We start from the raw sequence: 12,955 nt of genomic DNA on the forward strand, positions 1-12,955 counted from the left end.
CATTATTTCCCCCTCTTCCCCCTTCAAAGCTTCCTTCTTTAAAGAAGTGTTTTATTAACAATTTCAGTATCAAAACATATCACATTCATTATTTTTTTCCTTCCCCCCTTCTAACCCTCCCTCCCCACCCAGAGACTTCCCTCAGCTCCTCTCTCTGATTTCCCAGCACATATTATTCTCTGCATATTATGAAATTATACATATCCTTACATTATCTATCTACCCTGTTATCAACGAATAAATTTGTGTATGTTTTTTTCAAAACCTGCCAAGGAGTCCAGTTCATTGTGTTGTCTTTTTAGATAATTTGTAAAAAGCTCCCATTCTTCCTTAAAGTCACAGTTGTCCTTGTCCCGCAATTTGTATGTCAATTTAGCCAGCTCTGCGTAACTCATCATTTTTTCTTGCCACTGTTCTTTTGTTTGGATTTCCTCGTTCTTCCATCCTTGTGCTATCAAGACTCTTGCCGCTGCTGTAGCATACATAAATAAGTTTTTTGTTTTTCTTGGCAGGTCTTGTCCTACAATCCCTAACAAAAATGCTTCTGGGTTGTTCTTTTTTTTTTTTTTACAAATGTCATTTTAAACATTTTTTCAATTCATTGTATATCACTTCCCATTTTTTTAAAAAAAGCTTCTCTACATTCCCACCACATATGATAAAAAGTCCCTTCTTTTTCTTTACATTTCCAACGTATGTTTAACCTGGTTCTGCACATTTTTGGTATCTGTACTGGTGTAATATACAATCTATATATCATTTTCATATAATTTTCTTTCAAAAGAGAACAATCTGTATATTTCAAATTTATTTTCCAGAATTTTTCCCAGTCCTCAAATTGTATATTATGTGCTATATCTTGTGCCCACTTTCTTTCCTTCTTTCAATCAGCTCCACCTCTTTCTTCAAGGCATTTCATTCAACAACTCAGTTGGAGAAACAATGGCCTTTGATGATAAATGGGAAATGGGTTGTGGCTTTGACATAACAAACATGATTACATTCCCAAACAAGTCATTCCAGAAATTGAAAGTTGGAAGGGTTGATACCAATGCACTTGATGGAAAAGTATTCATGATCAATGATGATATAATTGTGTGGCCAAGATGTTTTAATGAGGTATTGATGCTGTAGTTTCCTTGGTGAACCCTTGGTGGGTAATAATGATGTAAGAACTACTCTTTTCTCTAGAACTTGGCTTTGCAATGGGCCACCAAGCTGAATGGATTGTAAATTGCCTTCATTGTTCCTGGTGTTTTTTTAAAAAAATCAAACAACCAAACAAACACTGAAAGCATCTTTTCCAAACCAATTCCCAAAATTAAGTGCTACTTACAATAAAAAGCTTGTAATTTTTTTTGTCTAATACAGATACTGTAGTCTTTGGCCATTATGTTACGAGAAGATATGAAGCATTTTATCTCCTAAAACTAGATTCTTCTTCAGCGAGAGAGGAGACATTTTCCTTTCTTAGTTGTCTAAAGTGATCTATTTCACTTTACTCATTTTCAGTTCATGTAATCATCTGCAAACACAAATTTGGTAATTTCTGTTACTGTGGTCTAAGGCAGGCATGTCCAAAATCCATTTTGGGGGCTTAATCCGGCCTGCCGCTCAGTTTAACCCAGCCCTTGTGGCAGTTTATTTCCTGGGGTAAAATCTTTCATTCATAAAAAAAGCTAACAACTTTGGGTGGCCCTTCACTACATCAAATCTGGCCCTCTTTGAAAAAGACACCACTGGTCTAAGGCATTAGGCTACAGCAGCAAATGAAGATTCACTCCTCCTGCGTATTTAATTAGCTCTTTCAACAATTTTCTGCTACTTAACTTCACATCTTCAGTGTGGAGCAAAGTTGGAAAGTGGAAGCTGGACTTAAGGATGAAATCAAATAAAACTAGACATCATTTTCTTCCATACTAATCTTCCTTCTGTTTTGTGGATAGGTGCTTCCCCTTTCTTCATGCAATGAACACTGCCAGCCTGGTAATCAGAAGAAGAAAAAGGAAGGGGAGAAATCGTGCTGCTATGATTGTGCTCTGTGCCCAGAAGGGAAGATTTCTAACCAGACTGGTAGATGATTAAATTCTAGCACCATAAGGGCTAATTTACTTTCTTGTGCCTAATAAATTGACACTGAAATGGGACCTTTTCCTATTTTTCAGATGTGGATGACTGTTTCATATGTCCAGGAGGTCAGTATCCAAGCAAGAATAAGGATGGTTGCACCCCCAAAGTTGTAACCTTTATCTCATATGATGAACCTTTAGGGATCGCTTTAGTCTCAGCTGCGGTTTCCTTTTGTCTGATCACAGCCCTCGTGTTAGGAATATTTATTAAGCACAAAGATACGCCAATGGTGAAAGCCAACAACCGGGGCCTTTCATATACTCTCCTCGTCTCCCTCCTGCTTTGTTTCCTATCTTCCTTGTTATTCCTTGGCCAACCTGGGAAAGTGACCTGCCTTCTCAGGCAACCAACTTTCGGCATTGTCTTCTCAGTGGCTGTTTCATGTGTGTTGGCAAAGACCACCACAGTTTCTCTTGCATTCATGGCTACAAAACCAGGATCCAGAATAAAGAAATGGGTGGGGAAGAAAGTGTCCTATTCAATTGTAATTTGCTGTTCACTTGTTCAAATATGTCTTTGTACTGCGTGGCTTGCAACCTCTCCTCCATTTCCTGATTTAGACATGTACTCAGCAACAAAAGAAATCATTCTGATATGTAATGAAGGATCAGTCTTCATGTTCTACTGTGTCTTGGGCTACATGGGTCTTCTGGCCATCACCAGCTTCATTGTGGCATTCCTTGCTCGCAAGTTGCCTGATAGTTTTAATGAAGCCAAATTCATCACTTTCAGCATGTTGGCCTTTTGCAGTGTTTGGTTGTCCTTTATTCCAACTTACCTGAGCACAAGAGGGAAAGGCATGGTGGCTGTGGAGATCTTCTCCATCTTGGCCTCTACCGCTGGCTTACTGGGTTGTATCTTTTCCCCGAAATGCTACATCATTGTGCTGAGGCCAGAGCTGAATAGCAGGGAGCAACTGATAAGGAGAAAGAATTGAGGAATGCCCCCCTTTATCATATTGTTACACGTCTAATACATATATTTCAAAATGAGACAGAAAGAAAAACAAACATAAACAAAAGGAAAATGAAAGGTTAGATTCTAAACAACAAAATGTTGAATGGTTTTGGATTCCAGCTCCCATTATCCCTAGTCAAGCATGAGGGATGGAAAAATAAACATTATATAAATTTGGATGTACCTACAAATTGTTTTGTAATATACATTATATGAATATTTATTAATATACAATTGTCACTGTTGCAACAGGGGCTTTTTTGTCTTTCTAGATTTTGGTATGTTATTTATTGCCAGTTCTAAATATATTAGAAATCCCTGATAAGTCCTTTTATGGAGGGCCTACATCCCCATCAATGGGGATTTTTGCATTTTATAGGAAATGTCCGGAATTGGGGGGGGGGTTTAACTGTGCCGCAGAATCAGAAGCAGTTGCCTTGGCCAGAGGTGACTGTGTGTGAGGCATGAGTGCTACCTGTGTCGCCACTAGGCCCTTATGCGTTTTTCCTGGCTTCGTTTGGGAGTGACTGCAAAGGAAGCCACCGATGATAGTTTGGGAATGTTCAGGGTGGCAGGAGAGGTTATATTGTTTATTAATACCTTTCCTAATTTGTGTTAGCAAGTTTATTTACTTAGCAGAGTGCATTCCCCTTTACACAGCACAGCAGATACCTGGTTGCAGGCTTGTGTAAGTCTCTGATTGTTATTCAATTCAGCCTGTCTTAGATTGAATTGTACATTCCTGGTAAGTTCCCTTCACTCCCTCTTAAAAGAATAGAGAGGCCACAATCTTATTCAAAATCAATAAAAGAAGTTTACTTACATCTGTTGGATCCCTGAAGGCAGACTTAGTTACAAATATGTACATATCCCAGTGACTGCAGACTTCCAACGAAAGGAAGATGGAAAAGAGGAGAGTCTCCTTTCTTGCTAGGCTCCTAAAGCTGGGTGCTCTGAAAACCTTTATCTTCACTCAGGTGTTTCTAGGTTAGTATTGTTGTTAGTTTGTCCATAACCAGTGTTTTGAATACCTCTGAAATCTGTTTTATTATGCTTTTATATTTTATTTTTAATATGTGTTTCTTTTCCTTTTCTTTTTTTTGTACATTGTCTGGATATTTTGAAGGCAACTTTTGAAAAGTAATGGAATAGTCACAGAAATCTGGGGAAGTTGGTGCAATAATTAGTGGTGGGCGACGTGGGTGACAAAAGGACGTGGGTGGCGCTGTGGTCTAAACCACTGAGCTTAGGGCTTGCTGATCAGAAGGTCAGTGGTTCGAATCCCCACGACCGGGTGATCTCCCATTGCTCAGTCCCAGTTCCTGCCAACCTAGCAGTTAGAAAGCACATCAAAGTGCAAGTAGAGAAATAGGTACTGCTCCGGTGGGAAGGTAAACAGCATTTCCGTGTGCTGCTCTGGTTTCACCAGAAGCTTAGTCATGCTGGCCACATGACCCGGAAAAACTGTCTGTGGACAAATGTCGGCTCCCTCGGCCAGTAAAGTGAGATGAGTGCAGCAACCCCATAGTCGTTTGTGACTGGACCTAACTGTCAGGGGTCCTTTACCTAAACCTTGTAATTTTCTCACAGCTCAATTTTGAAGCTTTGTCCTTTTGTTACCTGGACAGGTTAGGTCACACCCACCTCCTAGTTACATGCAGAAGGAAGGATGCTACAGTGCAAGACGAATGCCTCACAAGACGGTAAACCCGCTAGACAAAAGGTTTTCCGTTTTGGAGGTGCTTCGCAAAATGAATTTCCTATGGGCTTGCTTCGCAAGACGAAAATGTCTTGCCAGTTCCTGCAGGTTTTTTCCCCTCCCCCCTTTTTCCCAAGCCGCTAAGCCGCTTATCAGCTGATCTGCTAAGCCGCTAATCAGCTGATCCGCTAAGCTGCTTAACAGCTGATCCGTTAAGCCGCTTATCAGCTGATCCGCTAAGCCGCTTAACAGCTGATCCGCTAAGCCACTTAACAGCTGATCCGCTAAGCTGCTTATCAGCTGATATGCTAAGCCGCTAAGCCGCTTAACAGCTGATCCGCTAAGCCCGCTAAGCCGCTAATAGCGCTAAGCCGCTAATGGGCTTGCTTCGCAAGACGGAAAAAACCGCAAGACGAAGAGACTCGTGGAACGGATTCTTTTCGTCTTGCGAGGCACCACTGTACACTCAAGAGGAACAGGAACAGGAAGTTTCAACTGGCTGGAACAAACATTCCTTTGCATGTCTTTCCTAGCATTACAAGGAATGTTGTACTTGACTGCTCCCAGTGGATTACATGCCACAGGCGGCTGCATTCGGTAGCCACACTGGGACTGGAGCTGCTGGAGCCCATTTCCCAGAACCGGCCCTCTGCATCTCAGAAGCCTCCATCACTGCCTCTTCCCTTTTGCTTGATTAGCGTGGTGATTGTGAGATGGAGGGGGGGAGATGAGCAGGCAGTCACCCCAGAAAAGGTCAACAACTCATGAGATCCCCCCAAAAGTTACTTTTTTATTTCTATCATGAAGTTACACATCTAATGGATATACTTTAAAATGAGAGAGAAAGAAAAATATGGAAGAAAAACAGTCATAAAACAAACACGTATATATTGAATATATTGAATAACAACAGGAGGTGGTCGGCTGGAGCCTTTCCTACCTGGCCCTCATTCTACCCCCCAATTGGTTAGCTGAGGAGGGGGCGGAGTGATGGCCAGCAAGCAAAAAGGGGGTATCACCCGGGCTAGAGAAGCCTGTGCCGTGTCGCAAACCCCACCCACCACTTTAATGGGTGAGTGGTAATTCTAGGTCTGAATATGCTTAGCATGAAAATGGGAAGATTAAGGGGAGCCAAAATTTCTCCCACTATATAACTGCAAGGACCTCACACCCACATGGTGTGGACTTATCTCTCATTTTTGTTCATTTCACAATTTTTTTAAAAAAATATCTGTGGATGTTATCTGTACTCCTCAGCTAAATTATGAGCCTCTTTGTCAATATGGGGATAGCAATCTGGCAATTTCTGACTACCCTTCTGTGGCAATCACACAGGGCCCCCGGATGTTTGATGGTCTATTGATCCCTGTGCCACCACTGTGCTCACTTCCCCACTGCCACCAACCCGTTACTCTCGGGTACACACTGAGTCCAGACAGTTGTTAAAATTCAACCAATTAAACAGGTTTATTTTATAAGTATTAACAAGTTTATGGTTTCTCAGATAATATTCTTGTCAGTTTCTTAACTTTATTTTCTTTACCGGCCTATACCTTCCTAATACCTTCTGACTGATTATCTCAACTGTTTGACTGACTCGTCTTAACAGTTTCTCTCACTCTCCCACATCAGCCTAGCACAGCCCACAGACTTATCCTCTCAGTCTCTCCTCTAACTCCAGACTGACTTCTTAACAACTCTAACTCTTGCCCTTGGGTTCCTATTGGTTAGTCATTTTACAATTAGTTAACCCTTTCCTTATGAACCCAGTATGATGTCACACACTTAGGAGGGCGAACGCCACACCTTCCATTCTCCCAAATCTTTGTTCGTAAAGTAGAATTCATTTATAAATTCCTTTCCTCCCTCTCCCCCAATTTCATTTTTGGCTAAATTCTCCTCCCTTGATGTCTGAGGGAGAGAAATGAGATATTCTCTCTCTCTCTCTCTCTCTCTCTGAAATTATACTGAACTGAGAAAACATGGTTATGAGATAGGCTGCAATAAACTTCAATGAATTCATGAGATTTACTTCAGATCAAATATGGTTATGTTTGTATTCATGGATGCCTTTGCCATGGGCTATTAGCCACTAAAATGCCACAAGATACTTTATTGCTTTTTCTGCAAAAGAGTAACAGGGCTTCCCCCTTTAGAAGTCTCTCTCTCTCTCTCTCTCTCTCTCATTTAAAAACAGGAAAAAACAGGGAAGATTATTGATTTGTAAATGAGGTAGATGTTGATGGATGAGATATATAAGTCTATTGTGGGATACATTTAACACTCATCAGTGGAAGACAAAAAAAGGAGAATTGTTTGAAATACACCAATCACAGTGGAACAGTAAATACTCCCCCAAAGGGTGTGTGAATGTTGGAATAGATTGTATGAATGTCAGAACAGATTGAGAGACATTCATACATCTCTAAGTGTAGGGCAGGTGAATGTGGTTCAGCCAAATGGTCAACCCGGAGTTTGCTCACCACAGAAATCTGCAAGAAACTTTTCTCACCCCTTTAGGGACAGGAGAAGGCTTCTGTCAGAAATCAACATGTTTCCAAGCAACAGTGTCACTCAGAATCTAAACCGTGAAGAAGGAATTATCTCCCCGTGCAATTATCCAAATACTATAATTTGTTTCCCTTGCTGAAGTTTTCCAGAAGGCAGAAGAAAACAGTCAGTAAGCACATGTGAAAGTTGTTATAAATAAACCACTGGGCATAGGGAGATGGGATTACGTGCAAGAGGCAAGTAGGGTCCAACTTTGACACATATTTGGAACTAATTAGCTGTCCATTCCAGACAGTGCTAAATGTAAGGCTAATGATTTTCTCATAGATTAGGATAAAATCATCAAATCAAATCTATTAATGCTAGGGAGTGGCTAGTTATGGGACAAGAATTTTTGCATGTAGCGAGATACTGTGCTTTCAGAATGCTGTGTGTAATAGTGTGGCTCATTCTGTTGCTTCTTATGGTGTGCAAAGTGAATGCTGTAAGGTGCCCCCCAAGTGACCCGCTCCCTGTTCCACATGAGTGGTACCAGCCAGGGGGCCCCGTCATTGGTGGGATGACCTCTCATACATATTATGTTGACACTGAAGTTAAGTTCCTCAAACATCCTTTTCTGAACCTTTATGACGTGCCAAAGTAAGTATTGTTTTCCCCGTGTGTATTTTCTGAACTTAATGCATTTTACCAAGTTTAGAGTGGAAAGCAAGAAGTGGGTTGGGAGTGAGTTTTTGGTTCTCTGTGGGGTTTTTTTTTTTATTTTATGAAATGTTCACATTTCCTGAGGTTGTCCGTTTTCAGTGCAATGGGGAATCCAATCAGCAATCCAAACATTGACCCAAATGATTGTCTTCTATTGATTCATTTGGAAGGTTGAGTGGGTTTAATCCAGGATCCTGAATGGTTCAGATGGGAAATTTTAGACAGGTAAAAATGGATAGAAAATGCTTGAAATTGAAATAAGAAAGTCTGAGCAAGGGGATAAACAAGCCAAAATAAAAGCAAGAAGGAAACTGAAGCATTAAAAAAAAAATCTTTCCAAAATGTCTATGAGCCCAACCTTAAAAGGCTGCTCCGAGAAGCTTCAAAATCTGAAGGAGGGACAAAAGGCAAACTGGTTTCCCAAGAAGCAAAATACTGATAGCATAACCTGAATGAAAAAATTAAATAAAATGAAGCCAAGACAGCACTGAAGTGCAGCCTCTTTTTGACCTTTTTGACCAGGTGATTTGTTTTTATTTTACTTCACTAATTATTTGAGGGAGAGCTATATTTGCAAGCTTTATCAACGTAATAGGGCCGCTCCTGTCACTGTGCATGATCTCATATTGACTAAAGTCTTGCAAGTCATTCTGATAACATGTTCCAGGTATAACAAATCAATTATATTGGCAGTGTGGTCACAAAGTTCTATCAGCACCTGCTTGCTTTGGCATTTGCTGTGAAGGAGATCAATGAGAATCCCAAAATCTTGCCCAATGTCACCCTTGGGTTCCACATTTACGACAGCTACTGTGATGCAAAGATGACCTACCGTACTACGCTGGACCTTCTCTTCAAGTCGGGTAGATTTGTTCCCAACTACAAATGTGACAGCCAGAAAAACCTCATAGCTATCACAGGAGGACTTGGCTCTCGTACCTCCCACTGTATGGCAGACATCATTGGTCTCTACAAGATTCCTCAGGTAGGATTTTTGTGGGGGTGGGGGGACTGGGGAAATCCAAATTCCACACATTTCTATCTAACAAAATATTTGGTCCAGATGGAACGAGGTAAGCAACCTTCAGAAAAAATAAAATAGGGAATTGCACCATATTCCTCAAATGTGAAAGAATTTTCCTGAAGCATTCTTGAACTTATATCCTGTGAAACCCATATTGTACCCTCCTCAGTGCTACCTAACCAAATCTTTCTCTCTCTGTCTGTCATATAAAGGCATTTACACAAGACTAATCTTCAGTTTTCTTTATGATATATCTATGCATTTTACTTTCAGCTCACATACGGCTCCTTTCCCCCAAAGATGGACAGTGATGACACACAGCTCTCTTACTTTTACCACATGGCTCCAAATGAAGTCCATCAGTATATGGGGATTATCCGGCTTCTTCAGAGGTTTAGGTGGACATGGGTTGGGCTCTTTGTTGTGGATGGGAACAGTGGAGAACAATTCTTGCAGACCATAGAATCCTTATTTGTCCAGAATGGAATTTGTTCAGCATTCACCAAAAGAATGCCAGAACAAGCCCAATTGAATAACCTTCTGGACATATTTGCCATTGCTTCATATGTATATTTACCATTAACAAATAAAACCCCCAGTACATTTCTCATGTATGGAGGATCAATGGCAATTTCAACATTCAGAACTTTTGTATTACTTCAAGATGCCAACAATTATAACAACACAATATTTGGAAAAGTGTGGATTATGACAACCCATATTGATTTCATTTTAACTGGCCTTCAAAGGAGTTTGGATCTCCAGTTGTTCCAAGGTGCCCTTTCCTTTACAATTCACTCAGAGGAGCTTCTAGAGTTCAACCAATTCCTTCAGAACATCCAAACACAAAGGACCAAAGGAGATGGCTTTTTGAAGGACTTCTGGGGGCAGGCTTTTGACTGTTTCTATCCTGATCCAGGTATGCCTATCAAGGATGATGGAACATGTACTGGAGAAGAGAGGCTGGAAAGTCTCCCAACAGCTATTTTTGAAATGCACACGACTGGCCACAGCTACAGTATCTACAATGCTGTCTATGCTTTTGCTCATGCACTGCATGCTATGTTCACATCTAGACCCAAGCACAAAGAAAGTAATAGTATGAAGCATCAATGTATGCAGCCTTGGCAGGTAATGTCTCAATAACTAAACTGTTTATTTCAAGGGATTAATTAGTACATGGTGAGATTGCAGTCTTATCTGGGTATTCCTGGAAGGTGGGGATGTTTCAGCAAGCCCTGTTCACAGTCCCTATCTTAACAACATATGAACATAAGAGGACTTGTAGATCGGACCAAGGGATGTGGGTGGTGCTGTGGGTTAAACCAGAGACCAGGACATGCCAATCAGAAGATCGGCGATTCGAATCCCTGTGATGGGGTGAGCTCCCGTTGCTCGGTCCCAGCTCCTGCCAACCGAGCAGTTCGAAAGCATGTCAAAGTGCAAGTAGATAAATAGGTACCGCTCCAGTGGGAAGGTAAACGGTGTTTCCGTGCGCTGCTCTGGTTCGCCAGAAGTGGCTTAGTCATGCTGGCCACATGACCCGGAAGCTGTACGGCCAATAAAGCGAGATGAGCGCCGCAACCTCAGAGTCGGTCAAGACTGGACCTAATGGTCAGGGGTCCCTTTACCTTAGATCGGACCAAAATCCCATCTCATCCAGAACCCTATGCTCACTGTAATGTACACAATTGCTTTGCGAATCTTATTTCAAACATGAATCTTTGTATATACATACAAAACATAATAGAAACAACTAGTGGTAAGTGTGCTAAATCTCCCTTTCCCTCAATCCACTGCCTAGGGAATATGACTCAAGTCAACTAACGGAAGGTCCAGCTGTGGTGAAAAGTGGTGGTATTCCATGTTTGTCCCAATTAGAGAATTTGAGTCTGAAATGCCTCTGGCATTTTCTAACTAGTTCTACAGAGCAACTGGTTGGAAAGGCAGTCCTATCACAATAGTTAAGAAACAAGGTCCCTAACTGGACCTGCCAAAGCTTCCTGTAATTCTCTTTGCTCCGTGTTTAATTTAAAAGGTGTACTCTCAGCTGGGTAATGAACAGGTGGTGAGTCTAATATATGAGTCTAAAATTCCCACAGCCATGTTGCACCTACTGTTACTTGCTCTGTTTTCCCTCCCAACTAGCTCCACCAGTTTCTCAGAGACATTTCATTTAACAACTCAGCAAATGAAGCTGTGTCCTTTAATAATAAAAGGGAAACGAGAGGTGGGTTTGATATAACGAACCTGGTCCTATTCCCCAACAACTCCTTCCAGAAAGTGAGAGTTGGAAAGGTGGATCCCAATGATCTAGAAGAAAGCAAATTCACCATTAATGAGCATATGATTGTGTGGCACAGTCATTTTAACCAGGTATGGATTCTGCTGTTTTTTGTGAGGGATATCCTTTGGGATGTTAATGCATGAGGACTCAGTTCTTAGCCCTGCTCTTTCGAGGAAGAAATCTGCACTTCAGTTCTCTGTGTCCAAGCTGTCGTCTCCCCACCCCCACAACTTTCCCTGTGAAAATCCACTCTTTAAAGCTGAATCATTCGCTTTCATTCAGCCTTAAAGAATTGGTTTTCATGAGGGAGCACTATGTTGCAGAGCCCTAAAGCACAGGACATTTCTTCAAAGCGTGGAGGAAATGCAAATGTGGATAAGCTGTTTTATTGTGTTTTTATAAATAGTAAAATTATTTTTTAAATTATTATTACTAGCAGCTAAGATGGTTTTCTGGTGAATCACAAGTTCTGGAAAGCATTCTGTGCTGATGATAAAGGAATACTATTTCTTCATGAGCTACCAGAAATGCTACTGGGCTAGACAAGCTTTTTCTTCTTCCAATGCCACACAGCATAAACATTTTCCTGTCTATGGATAGGTGCTTCCTCTTTCTATGTGTAATGATTACTGCCAGCCTGGTCACCAGAAGAAGAAAAAGGAAGGAGAAAAGTTTTGCTGCTATGATTGCAGCCCATGCCCAGATGGGAAGATTTCAAACCAAACTGGTATATCATGTCATTTTGCCATTATATAATTAGCTGTAGTCGATGAATATACATTGAAGTCGGATCTCTCTCTCTCTCTCCCACACCCCTTGTTCTATTTTTCAGATATGGATGACTGCTTCAGATGCCCAGAACATCAATATCCAAACAAGAATAAAAATGGCTGCATCCTCAAAGTCAAAAGCTTTCTCTCATATGAAGAACCCATAGGGATCACTTTAGCCTCACTTGCAATTTCTTTTTCTCTGATCACGGCCTTGATTCTAGGAACTTTTATTAAGCACAGAGACACCCCCATAGTCAAAGCCAACAACCGGGAACTTACCTACACTCTCCTCATCTCCCTCCTGCTCTGCTTCCTCTCTTCTTTGTTATTCATTGGCCAGCCTGGGAAAACGATCTGCCTTCTCCGACAACCAACATTTGGCATTATCTTCTCAGTGGTTGTTTCATGCATTCTGGCAAAAACTACCATTGTTTCTCTAGCATTTGTGGCCTCAAAGCCTGGCTCTAGAATGAAGAAATGGCTGGGGAGAAGATTGGCTTTTTCCATTGTCCTTTCCTGCTCCCTTATTCCAGTAGGCATTTGTGCTGTGTGGTTATCAACCTCTCCCCCGTTCCCCCATTTAGACATGTATTCAGTAACTGAAGAAATTATAGTGCAATGTAATGAAGGGCTTGTTGCCATGTTTTACTGTGTCCTGGGCTACTTAGGTCTTTTGGCCATTGCCAGCTTCATTGAGGCATTCCTTGTCCGCAAGTTACCCGATATTTTTAATGAAGCTAAATTCATAACATTCAGCATGTTGGCATTTTGCAGTGTGTGGGTCTCCTTTGTTCCAACCTACCTAAGCACAAGAGGGAAACACATGGTGGCTGTGGAGGTCTTCTCCATCTTGGCTTCCAGTGCTGGCGTAC

The sequence above is a fragment of the Podarcis melisellensis genome (assembly GCF_964234715.1).
Source record: "Podarcis melisellensis genome assembly, chromosome: 13".
NCBI classification, from domain to species: domain Eukaryota; kingdom Metazoa; phylum Chordata; class Lepidosauria; order Squamata; family Lacertidae; genus Podarcis; species Podarcis melisellensis.